Here is an 11915-nt window from a genome sequence, read left to right as displayed (position 1 = left end):
AGAGCGTGAAAACTCTAATCCGATGGTATATTCTAACCCCCAGGCGTTCCCATGGTGACAGGAACGCTTGCCTGGGGGTTAGAATATACAGGGCCACGCCGCTCACAGGAGCACATTTATAAACTAATTAGTAACTTGAACTTTAATCATTGACATTGCTGAATGCTGATCTCTTTACTTGCATTGGATACCTTACTCTGTCTTAGCTCTGGTAACGGTACAGCAGGCAGTGCGGGCGGCGCTCACTCACTGACGTCACGCGCCTGCTCCTCCCACTAGGCGGCGCTCACTCACTGACATCACGCGCCTCCTCCTCCCACTAGGCGGCAGAGGCGCGTGACGTCAGTGAGTGAGCGCCGCCCGCACTGCCTGCTGTACCGTTACCAGAGCTAAGACAGAGTAAGGTATCCAATGCAAGTAAAGAGATCAGCATTCAGCAATGTCAATGATTAAAGTTCAAGTTACTAATTAGTTTATAAATGTGCTCCTGTGAGCGTCGGGGAGGGGGATCTGTGGATGGCACTATTTAGGGGAGGGGGATCTGTGGATGGCACTGTTTAGGGGAGGGGGATCTGTGGATGGCACTGTTTAGGGGAGGGGGATCTGTGGATGGCACTGTTTAGGGCAGAGGGATCTGTGGATGGAACTATTTAGGGGAGGGGATCTGTGGATGGCACTATTTAGGGGAGGGGGATCTGTGGATGGCACTGTTTAGGGGAGGGGGATCTGTGGATGGCACTGTTTAGGGGAGGGGGATCTGTGGATGGCACTGTTTAGGGAAGGGGGATTTGTGGATGGCACTGTTTAGGGGAGAGGGATCTTTGGATGGCACTATTTAGGGGAGGGGGATCTGTGGATGGCACTGTTTAGGGGAGAGGGATCTGTGGATGGCACTATTTAGGGGAGGGGGCCGGGGGATCTGTGGATGGCACTGTTTAGGGGAGGGGGATCTGTGGATGGCACTGTTTAGGGGAGGGGGATCTGTGGATGGCACTGTTTAGGGAAGAGGGATCTGTGGATGGCACTATTTAGGGGAGGGGGATCTGTGGATTGCACTGTTTAGGGGAGGGGGATCTGTGGATGGCACTGTTTAGGGGAGGGGGATCTGTGGATGGCACTGTTTAGCGGAGAGGGCTCTGTGGATGGCACTGTTTAGGGGAGGGGGATCTGTGGATGGCACTATTTAGGGGAGGGGGATCTGTGGATAGCACTGTTTAGGGGAGGGGGATCTGTGGATGGCACTGTTTAGGGGAGGGGGATCTGTGGATGGCACTGTTTAGGGGAGAGGGATCTGTGGATGGCACTATTTAGGGGAGGGGGCCGGGGGATCTGTGGATGGCACTGTTTAGGGGAGGGGGGTCTGTGGATGGCACTGTTTAGGGGAGGGGATCTGTGGATAGCACTGTTTAGGCCTCTTTCACACTTGCGTTGTTGGGATCCGGCATGCACTTCCGTTGCCGGAGGTGCCTGCCGGATCCGGAAAAACGCAAGTGTACTGAAAGCATTTGAAGACGGAACCGTCTTCCAAATGCTTTCAGTGTTACTATGGCACCCAGGACGCTATTAAAGTCCTGGCTGCCATAGTAGGAGCGGGGAGCGGGGGAGCGGTATACTTACAGTCCGTGCGGCTCCCCGGGCGCTCCAGAATGACGTCAGAGCGCCCCATGCGCATGGATGACGTGATCACATGGATCACGTGATCCATGCGCTTGGGGCGCCCTGACGTCACTCTGGAGCGCCCGGGGAGCCGCACGGACGGTAAGTACACTGCTCCCCCGCTCCCCACTACACTTACCATGGCTGTCAGGACTTTAGCGTCCCGGCAGCCATGGTAACCACTCTGAAAAAGCTAAATGTCGGCTCCGGCAATGCGCCGAAACGACGTTTAGCTTAAGGCCGGATCCGGATCAATGCCTTCCAATGGGCATTAATTCCGGATCCGGCCTTGCGGCAAGTGTTCCGGATTTTTGGCCGGAGCAAAAAGCGCAGCATGCTGCGGTATTTTCTCCGGCCAACAAACGTTCCGTACCGGAACTGAAGACATCCTGATGCATCCTGAACGGATTACTCTCCATTCAGAATGCATTAGGATAATCCTGATCAGGATTCTTCCGGCATAGAGCCCCGACGACGGAACTCTATGCCGGAAGACAAGAACGCAGGTGTGAAAGAGCCCTTAGGGGAGAGGGATCTGTGGATGGCACTATTTAGGGGAGGGGGATCTGTGGATGGCACTGTTTAGGGGAGGGAGATCTGTGGATGGCACTATTTAGGGGAGGGGGATCTGTGGATGGCACTGTTTAGGGGAGAGGGATTTGTGGATGGCACTATTTAGGGGAGGGGGATCTGTGGATGGCACTGTTTAGGGGAGAGGGATCTGTGGATGGCACTATTTAGGGGAGGTAGATCTGTGGATGGCACTATTTAGGGGAGGGGGATCTGTGGATGGCACTGTTTAGGGGAGGGGGGATCTGTGTATGGCACTGTTTAGGGGAGGAGGATCTGTGGATGGCACTGGGGGGGGGGCCATAATTTTTTTTTTGCTATGGGGCCCATGCATTTCTAGCTACGCCCCTGCCTCCTGCTGTTGCAAAACTACAACTTCCATCATGCCTGGACAGCTTTCAGCTATCAGGGAATGCTGGCAGGCAAACAGGCACATAATGATGTCGTTTCTGTAATAACCGCAAATAAATAATCTATTAAATAATAAAAAAATTATTACATTATCCATATTTCCACTCACATGGAGAACCAAGGGTTTTCTGGAATTTTACTATTGATGAAGTATCCAGTTTAGGTAATCAATATCAGATTGGTGGGAAAGGTAGCGTTTGCACGAGCACTGCATTCTCCTCAACCAGCTGATTGGTGGGGGTGCCGGGTGTCGGACCCCCACTGAACTGATATTGATGACCTATCCAGAGGATGAACAAAAGGAGTTCATCAACATACAATAACTTAGTTTCCATCCTGGTTATTCTACACCCTGCCTACAATATCCTTTCTATCTCTGAAAATGTGAGCAAGTGGTTCTATAGCCAGGGCAAACAGCAGGGGCAACAAAGGACACCTCTGCCGTGTGCCCCGATGTAATGGTGATGCCCTTTTATTTATTTTAACCCTAGCAGATTCATCCTTATACAAAAATCTAACCGATAAAATAAAATAATTCCCCATTTAAAATCTATCCAAATCCCACCCCCCCTCCCCCCACGAGATACTCACACTCAAAGTGGTCAAAGCTTGGTTCATGTGATGTGGCCAGAGTCACATGACCCACACTAGGGAATACAGCTGAGCACCGAGTGCCCAGCTCAATGCTCAGACGTCCCCTGGTTGCTGGGGGAACTGAGGACGCCGGCCGCACGGAGGAGACGTGCGCGGCCGGTCCGTCCTGCCCCCTATCACCTAGGAGACGAGGACGCTGTGCGTGTCCTCGCTCCTGCACAGAAACGGGACGCCGATGGCACTGAGGAGAGCGAACGCCTCGGCATCCCGTGACTCCTGCACAATGTGGTCAAGGCTCCCCCCAGACATACTCCCACTTAATGTGGTCAAGGCTCCCCCCAGAGATATTCCTGCACAACGTGGTCAAGGCTCCCCCCAGAGATACTCCCACTCAATGCAGTCAAGGTTCCCCCCAGAGATACTCCCATTCAATTCTTTCAAGGCTCCCCCCAGAGATACTACCACTCAACGCAGTCAATGCAAAGCCCATGGATATTCCGACTCAACATGGTGTTGGGATCTGTACTTTAGGGTGGGGTAGGGTCAGCAATTACAGACTTTAGCAAAAACAGCAAGTTAAAAAGTCCAAACCGTTTATTTTCTGGTATGCAGCATAACAAAACAACATCCAAGTTATAACTTCATTTTGTGGGGTGAAGCTACAGCACCAACATAACGTAACATGAACAAAAGAAATAAACTCCTGCCCATCTGGGTGCTACCTAGACAAGTCGTCTGTCTCACCAATACAGTGCAGTTCACACGGGGGAATTTGGCTAGGTCAACTAGTAGGTCCGCTAGCTTCCGAGGCTTTTTGACCCTGACTGACAGTCTGACAGCCTATTTTTATTCCCCAGTAATGATCCCAGCAGCCCACCTCACCCTTGGAAAAATAACCATACTGGAAGAGTATGGAGTGGCAGGTTCCTTTACCAAACCTACCCACCATTCCAAAAAAATCTAGCCCAGAAGAGAATCTAAACAAACCTGTCTCAGCATACTACACTTTGCTGAAACCGCTGCAGCTTTCTGGATTTCATTTATCTCACCCAGCTGAGGATTCTGGGTGAAATATACACACCTTCTAGCACTTTGCCGTTTGCCTTACCACATGTTGAATACTCACCCCAGAGATACTCCCCTTCAATGCGGTCAAAAGCCTTGACCTTGTCAAGGGAAAAGAACTCCAAAATGTTCCAATTCCTCCTGTGGACACTGCAATGCTAGAAATAATATCCTAATATTATGGGCAGTGGTCATACCTGTGATAAATCCCGCCAGGTCCGGGTTAATGGTTGTCTGATTTATATTGACAAATCTAAGGGCAAGAGTCTTTGCCAGAATTGTATAATCTATATTCAACAGGGATATTAGGCGATACGATTCTACACATTAGAACTTTACCTAAGTATCTAATTCTTTTATACAATTTTATTGTGTTTTTCTCTTTACAAGACCATTCAAAATGCCACCACCTAAGCCTTCAGGCGCACAATTCGGCAAAAGGAAACGGAAAGAGAAGAGTGAAGATGAGAAAGGTGCTAAAATCATGGCTATGTTCTTGCAGAAGGAAAGTCCAGCAGCTAATCAAAATCAACAGAATCTTTCTACTGAAACTGCACCAAAAGATTCTGAAGGTCAGACCACTTCGTCACTTTAAGAACATGGTACTTCATCTGGACATGTGTAGCAGACATCAAGTAGTGTGCTCTCTACACCTGAACCTGAAATAAGTGGCCCAGAATTTAGATCAGAAACTGAGCAATCTGAACCAGAAAATGTAGATGCATTGTCCTGTCCTCAACCTGAAAGTAGTGTTGAAGAAAGGGATTCTGTAGGGGAGGGGGATCTGTGGATGGCACTGTTTAGGGGAGGGGGATCTGTGGATGGCACTGTTTAGGGGAGAGGGATCTGTGGATGGCACTGTTTAGGGGAGGGAGATCTGTGGATGGCACTATTTAGGGGAGGGGGATCTGTGGATGGCACTGTTTAGGGGAGAGGGATCTGTGGATGGCACTGTTTAGGGGAGGGGGATCTGTGGATGGCACTGTTTAGCGGAGAGGGATCTGTGGATGGCACTGTTTAGGGGAGGGGGATCTGTGGATGGCACTGTTTAGGGGAGGGGGATCTGTGGATGGCACTGTTTAGGGGAGAGGGATCTGTGGATGGCACTATTTAGGGGAGGGGGATCTGTGGATGGCACTGTTTAGGGGAGAGGGATCTGTGGATGGCACTATTTAGGGGAGGGAGATCTGTGGATGGCACTATTTAGGGGAGGGGGATCTGTGGATGGCACTGTTTAGGGGAGAGGGATCTGTGGATGGCACTATTTAGGGGACGGGGATCTGTGGATGGCACTGTTTAGGGGAGAGGGATCTGTGGATGGCACTATTTAGGGGACGGGGATCTGTGGATGGCACTGTTTAGGGGAGGGGGATCTGTGGATGGCACTGTTTAGGGGAGGGGGATCTGTGGATGGAACTGGGGGGGGGGCATAAATTTTTTTTTGCTATGAGGCCCATGCATTTCTAGCTACGCCCCTGCCTCCTGCTGTTGCAAAACTACAACTTCCATCATGCCTGGACAGCTTTCAGCTATCAGGGAATGCTGGCAGGCAAACAGGCACATAATGATGTCGTTTCTGTAATAACCGCAAATAATCTATTAAATAATAAAAAAAATATTACATTATCTATATTTCCACTCACATGGAGAACCAAGGGTTTTCTGGAATTTTACTATTGATGAAGTATCCAGTTTAGGTAATCAATATCAGATTGGTGGGAAAGGTAGCGTTTACACGAGCACTGCATTCTCCTCAACCAGCTGATTGGTGGGGGTGCCGGGTGTCGGACCCCCACTGAACTGATATTGATGACCTATCCAGAGGATGAACAAAAGGAGTTCATCAACATACAATAACTTAGTTTCCATCCTGGTTATTCTACACCCTGCCTACAATATCCTTTCTATCTCTGAAAATGTGAGCAAGTGGTTCTATAGCGAGGGCAAACAGCAGGGGCAACAAAGGACACCTCTGCCGTGTGCACACAGGACGCGAGTCATACAGAGCAACTATCGTACACCTTAGGCCCCTTTCACACGAGCGAGTATTCCGCGCGGATGCGATGCGGGAGGTGAACGCATTGCACCCGCACTGAATACTGACCCATTCATTTCTATGGGGCTGTTCACATGAGCGGTGATTTTCACGCATCACTTGTGCGTTGCATGAAAATCGCAGCATGCTCCTCTTTGTGCGTTTTTTAACGCAACGCAGGCCCCATTGAAGTGAATGGGGTTGCGTGAAAATCGCAAGCATCCGCAAGCAAGTGCGGATGCGGTGCGATTTTCACGCACGGTTGCTAGGAGACGATCGGGATGGAGACCCGATCATTATTATTTTCCCTTATAACATGGTTATAAGGGGAAATAATAGCATTCTGAATACAGAATGCATAGTAAAACAGCGCTGGAGGGGTTAAAATAAATAAATAAATAATTAACTCACCTTAATCCACTTGATCGCGGAGCCCTGCATCTGCTTCTGCCTCCTTTGTTGAATAGGACCTGTGGTGAGCATTAAGTACAGTTACAGGACCTTTGATGACATCACTCCGGTCATCACATGGTACGTCACATGATCTTTTACCATGGTGATAGATCATGTGATGACCGGAGTGACGTCATCAAAGGTCCTGGAATGAATGCTCAGCAGAGAAGGAGACAGACGAGATGCCGGCAGCGCCAGCAAGTGGATTAAGGTGAGTTAAGTTTTTTTTATTTTTTTTTAACCCCTCCAGCGCTAGTTTACTATGCATTCTGCATTCAGAATGCTATTATTTTCCCTTATAACCATGTTATAAGGGAAAATAATTCAATCTACAGAACCCCGATCCCAAGCCCGAACTTCTGTGAAGAAGTTCGGATTTGGGTACCAAACACGCGCGATTTTTCTCACGCGAGTGCATAACGCATTACAATGTTTTGCACTCGTGCAGAAAAATCTCGGGTGTTCCCGCAACGCACCCGCACATTTTCCCGCAACGCTCGTGTGAAAGAGGCCTTACGGTTTGTTGACATTGATAGTGAACATGTTGCAATAAGGGAGCACTTTATTGGCTATCGTCCTGCTAGTGACACATCTGGTAAAGGTCTTGCTAACCTCCTTTTAGAGGAAATTTCAAAATGCAGCCTGGATATGAACAATTGCCGAGGACAAGGATACGACAATGGTGCCAACATGGTTGGCATGAACAAAGGAGTACAGTCAAGAATCTTACAACAGTACCCTCTGGCATTTTCCAACCCATGCGGTTGTCACCAGTAACTAACTGGTGATGCTTCAAAGTCATCAGTGAAATCCGTCAATCTGTTTGGTGTTTTGCAGAGACTTTACATACTATTTGCCTCATCTTCTAAACGGTGGTGTATTATTAGTGATCATGTCAAGCATCTCACCCTGAAGAAAGTGTGCGCTACACGTTGGGAATGTCGAGTCGAGAGCTTAAAAGCAGTAAGATATCAATATGTCAAAATTCACGATGCTCTCTTAGATTTAGGCCTCATGCACACGACCGTTGTTGTGTTCCGTGTCCGTTGTTCCGTTTTCCGTGATTTTCTGCGGACCCATTGACTTTCAATGGGTCCGTTGAAAACTCGGATAATGCACCGTTTGTCATCCGCGTCCGTGATCCGTGTTTCCAGTCCGTCAAAAAAATATGACCTGTCCTATTTTTTTCACGGACAACGGTTCGCGGACCCATTCAAGTCAATGGGTCCGTGAAAAAACACGGAGGCACACAAGATTGTCATCCGCGTCCGTTTTTTTCCTATCATTTGCAAGGCAAACTTGACTTAGATTTTTTTTTCATGTCTGGTGATCCTCCAAAAATCAAGGAAGACACACGGATACAAAAACGGAAACGGATCACGGAACAACGGAACAGCTTTTTGCGGACCGCAAAAAAATACTGTCGTGTGCATGAGGCCTTAGAAGAAAATCTTGATGATCACACTCTTGCTTCAGAAGCAAGATCTCTTTCTGCAATGATGGAGGACTTACTCTTATCATATGGTATGATCTTCTCTTTCAGGTACACATTGTGAGTAAATCCATGCAGTCCAGAGACATGGAAATAACTCGTTGTAATAATTTGTTACAAAATTGTACTGCATTTGTCAAGAAATTTCATGATTCTGGATACTAATCTGCAAAGATTGCTGCCATAGAAATAGCCTTGGCCTTGGGCATTGAAGCACAATTTATGACAAGAAAAAGACCTAGCAAGAAAAGAAGATTGTTTACCTATGAGAGTCAAGATGAAACTATTACTGATGCAGAAGAGCATTTCCAAATATCCGTTTTTTATCCCTTGATAGACGACATGACTGTTTCATTGGAAAGGCGTTTCTCCCAGCTATCTAAACACAATGAACTGTGGGGCCTGCGACTTTTAGCAGTTTAAGCAGTAATTTATGATTTTCTTTTGCTCTAAATAAATCTTGTGTTAAGCATAAAGAAAAAAAAATATGGTGAGACGGTTGCAAGTACTCTTCTGATATGATTTTATCGAGCAGTTTTGATGTGGGGGGAGGGGGGGGGGAGTTTTTTTGACACTCGCCCTGAGAGAAATTTTACCTAGAAACTGCACTGACCAGGGTTGCAAACCAGAACTTATCCCCAAATCACAAACAGACGGCATTTTTTACGTTTTTTTAAGTTTCTAAATAATACATATCTATAGATCAATATACTGATAAGAACTGAGCTGTTAAATGATGATAATTACCTCCAAAAAAATCTAATTAAGGACCTCCAGCCTCAAAAAAGATCACAGACACATCTATTTTTTTTCACGGACACAGGAAAAAAGTTGCCTATTTTTATAGACTGTACAGAAATTTCTGGACAGTTGGCAACCCTGTCATATTCAACAATTTAGACAGCACTCCAATGTTGATTAATTGATTTTTATTGGCCGGACATAGTGGTCCTTTTTAGAACTGAAACAACGTTTCGGGCAAAAAGCATGCCCTTCATCAGGCTGGTTATGTGCTCATAGGGATGAATGGCCGGCATAAAATAGTCATAATCATTGCAGCACAGGCCTTGAAAAGAGTCAAATCTACCTGAGAAGAGTCCTGGGTTCTATAATCTCCTGCTCTCCCCGTCCACCTGCTGATGGTTGGCAGTTCTCTCCAAGAGAGAAAGGGAGAAAACTAGGTATTAGACTGTCAGTCATCAGCAGGAGAGCAGGAAGAGCAAGACTTTATGAATAACCAGGACTCTTCTCAGGAGGCCGTGACTCTTTTCCAGGCCCAGTCTGCAATGATTGTGATGTTGGTTCTCGGCAACCACTTACTTTTAACTTATAAATGACAGACCCCTGAAATCAACTCACCTGTCTCTACTTTATTCTGCCATTAGTATGGGAAGCATAAAGTTGATGACAGGTTCCCTTTAACGACAAAATAGTTTGATCCATGAATCGCGCAATAAATTTCCTGATTCTATTAGAATTTGTATTTAAACCATCCTTTTCATCATGCTGTTCACATTTTGACATCATGAGACCAAGACAACACTCTGATCTGATCTAATCTGATCTGAGGTCTGATGAGGCATGGGGGTGCAAATTGAAGCGGAGTGGGGCTGATCAGAGGCTGATATGGTCTGGTTGAGGGTCTAATCTGAGTCTCATGGGGGCTGGGGGTCTGATCTAAGGCGGTTGGGGGCTGTGGGGTCCCATCTGAGGATGACTGGGGCTGGGGGGTTCATTCCGAGGCTGATTGGGGGTCTGATCTAAGTCTGAGGGGGGCTGATCTGAGGCTGATGGAGGCTGGGGTGGTCTAATATAAGAGCAGACTAGATGGGCCATGTGGTCTTTTACTGGTCTTTACTTTTTTGCTGTTAATCTTCTATGTTTCTATGTAGTCATGTCATTTTAGTGCACAGTGAGCAAAACCCAAAGAACAAAAACCCAAAGTGAGCAGTGAGCAAAACCCAAATTGTGGATCCGCAAAACACGAGTACTGGCCATGTGCGTTCAGCATTTTGCGGAACGCACACGGCCAGCCCTAAGAAATGCCGATTGATTGTGGACAAGTGTAGTGTACGGGGACTGTAATGCCCGTCACTACAGAAGGGTCACTTGTGTGCTGTTGTTCCCCCCCTTATTTATGGGGAAGTTGGTATAAGTCATCTTTATAAACTGTAATGCTATGTATTTCCCTGTTACTGTGAAACTTGCATGTACAGGCCTGCTAGGGGTGTCATTCCAGCTCTTAGTCACTAGAGGGAGCTAGGGAGCCCTAGGTTATATAAGGCCCAGTCAGGGAAGGGAAAGTCAGTCTAAGGTTGATAGTCTAGTCTAACCGGAGATTAGACCATGTCAGAGTCAAGTCCAGGCCTGAAGCCTGCAAACCAGGAGAGGGTATTGCAGTCCCTGTAACCGGGTTCCAGATTCAAAGAGAAGGTTCCCCTCCTGAGTTCAGAAGTTTCTAGAGCCTGAGGAAGCTGAGAGAGAGACAGAGGCAAAGCTCAGAAAAGCAAGAGGTACTCAAGACAACAGAGGAGGTACTTGATAAAGATAAAACCAAGGATATACGCCAGAGCTAGGCATCGGGCCTTGGAGAAGATTTTCTATGTTCCAGGATCAGTCAGGAATAGAGTGCAAGCCGCCTGTACTGCAAGTCCTGTGTTTAACACTCTGAAGTCACCTTGCTATACATATATTGCCTGCATCAACTGTATTGAAAATCAACTGTCTGCAAAGGAACTGCGTTTCCGTTAATGTCCCTATATGATGACTACTAAAGTTTGAGTTCTGCTTTAACATCACGTGGTTCCTCAGTTATTCCTGCTATCAGCAAACGGCGTGCCACCGTTTAATTGGCACTGGCGTCACGAACATTTTTCATCATCACCTGCCCTTGCAGAGAGTCAGCCGTCTCAGGTTAGTGTCTATTGCACTACAACACCCAGGAACATTTCTAAACCTAACTTGAGTACGCTGCACAAGAATAGGACATGCTCTAGCTTTTTTGTGGGGCAGCAGAACGGAACTACGGGTGCGCACAGCACACAGTGTGCTGTCCGCATCTTTTGTGACCACTTTGGAATGAATGGGTCAGCACCCAGAAATAAGGTCGTGTGAATGGACCCTTACCCTGTGGTTCTTTGGGTTTTGCTCACTGTGCATTAAAATTACACGACGACATAGAAATATAGAAGACTGACAGCAAAAAAGTAAAGACCAGTAAAAGACCACATGATCCATTTAGTCTGACCTTATATTATTACTTATCTTAGGACAGATGTGTTTAACCCAGTCATGTGTAAATTCACTTACTATTGATTTCCCAACCACATCTGATGGGAGTTTGTTCCAAGCCTGAACTACCCTCTTGGTGTAAAAATATTCCCTGACATTGGTCCTTGTGTTATTAAAAGTACTTCCCTCCAGAAACGTATTCATGCCTATAACAAAGGTTTCTATCAGGTCCCCTGTTTTCCATCTTTCCTCAAGGCTATACAGGTGAAAGAGGACCTTTCGCCACTCCTGACATGCCTGTGCAGGTACACCCCCAACTGGTTACCACCCATCTGTACCCTTCCTGCAGACTGCTAGCAATTCATTCATAACTTCTAGTAGAAATAATAAAGGAATGGCACAACATAG

This window comes from Bufo bufo, chromosome 2 (genome assembly GCF_905171765.1).
Source record: "Bufo bufo chromosome 2, aBufBuf1.1, whole genome shotgun sequence".
Taxonomy (NCBI): domain Eukaryota; kingdom Metazoa; phylum Chordata; class Amphibia; order Anura; family Bufonidae; genus Bufo; species Bufo bufo.
Note: the sequence above shows the minus strand (reverse complement) of the source record.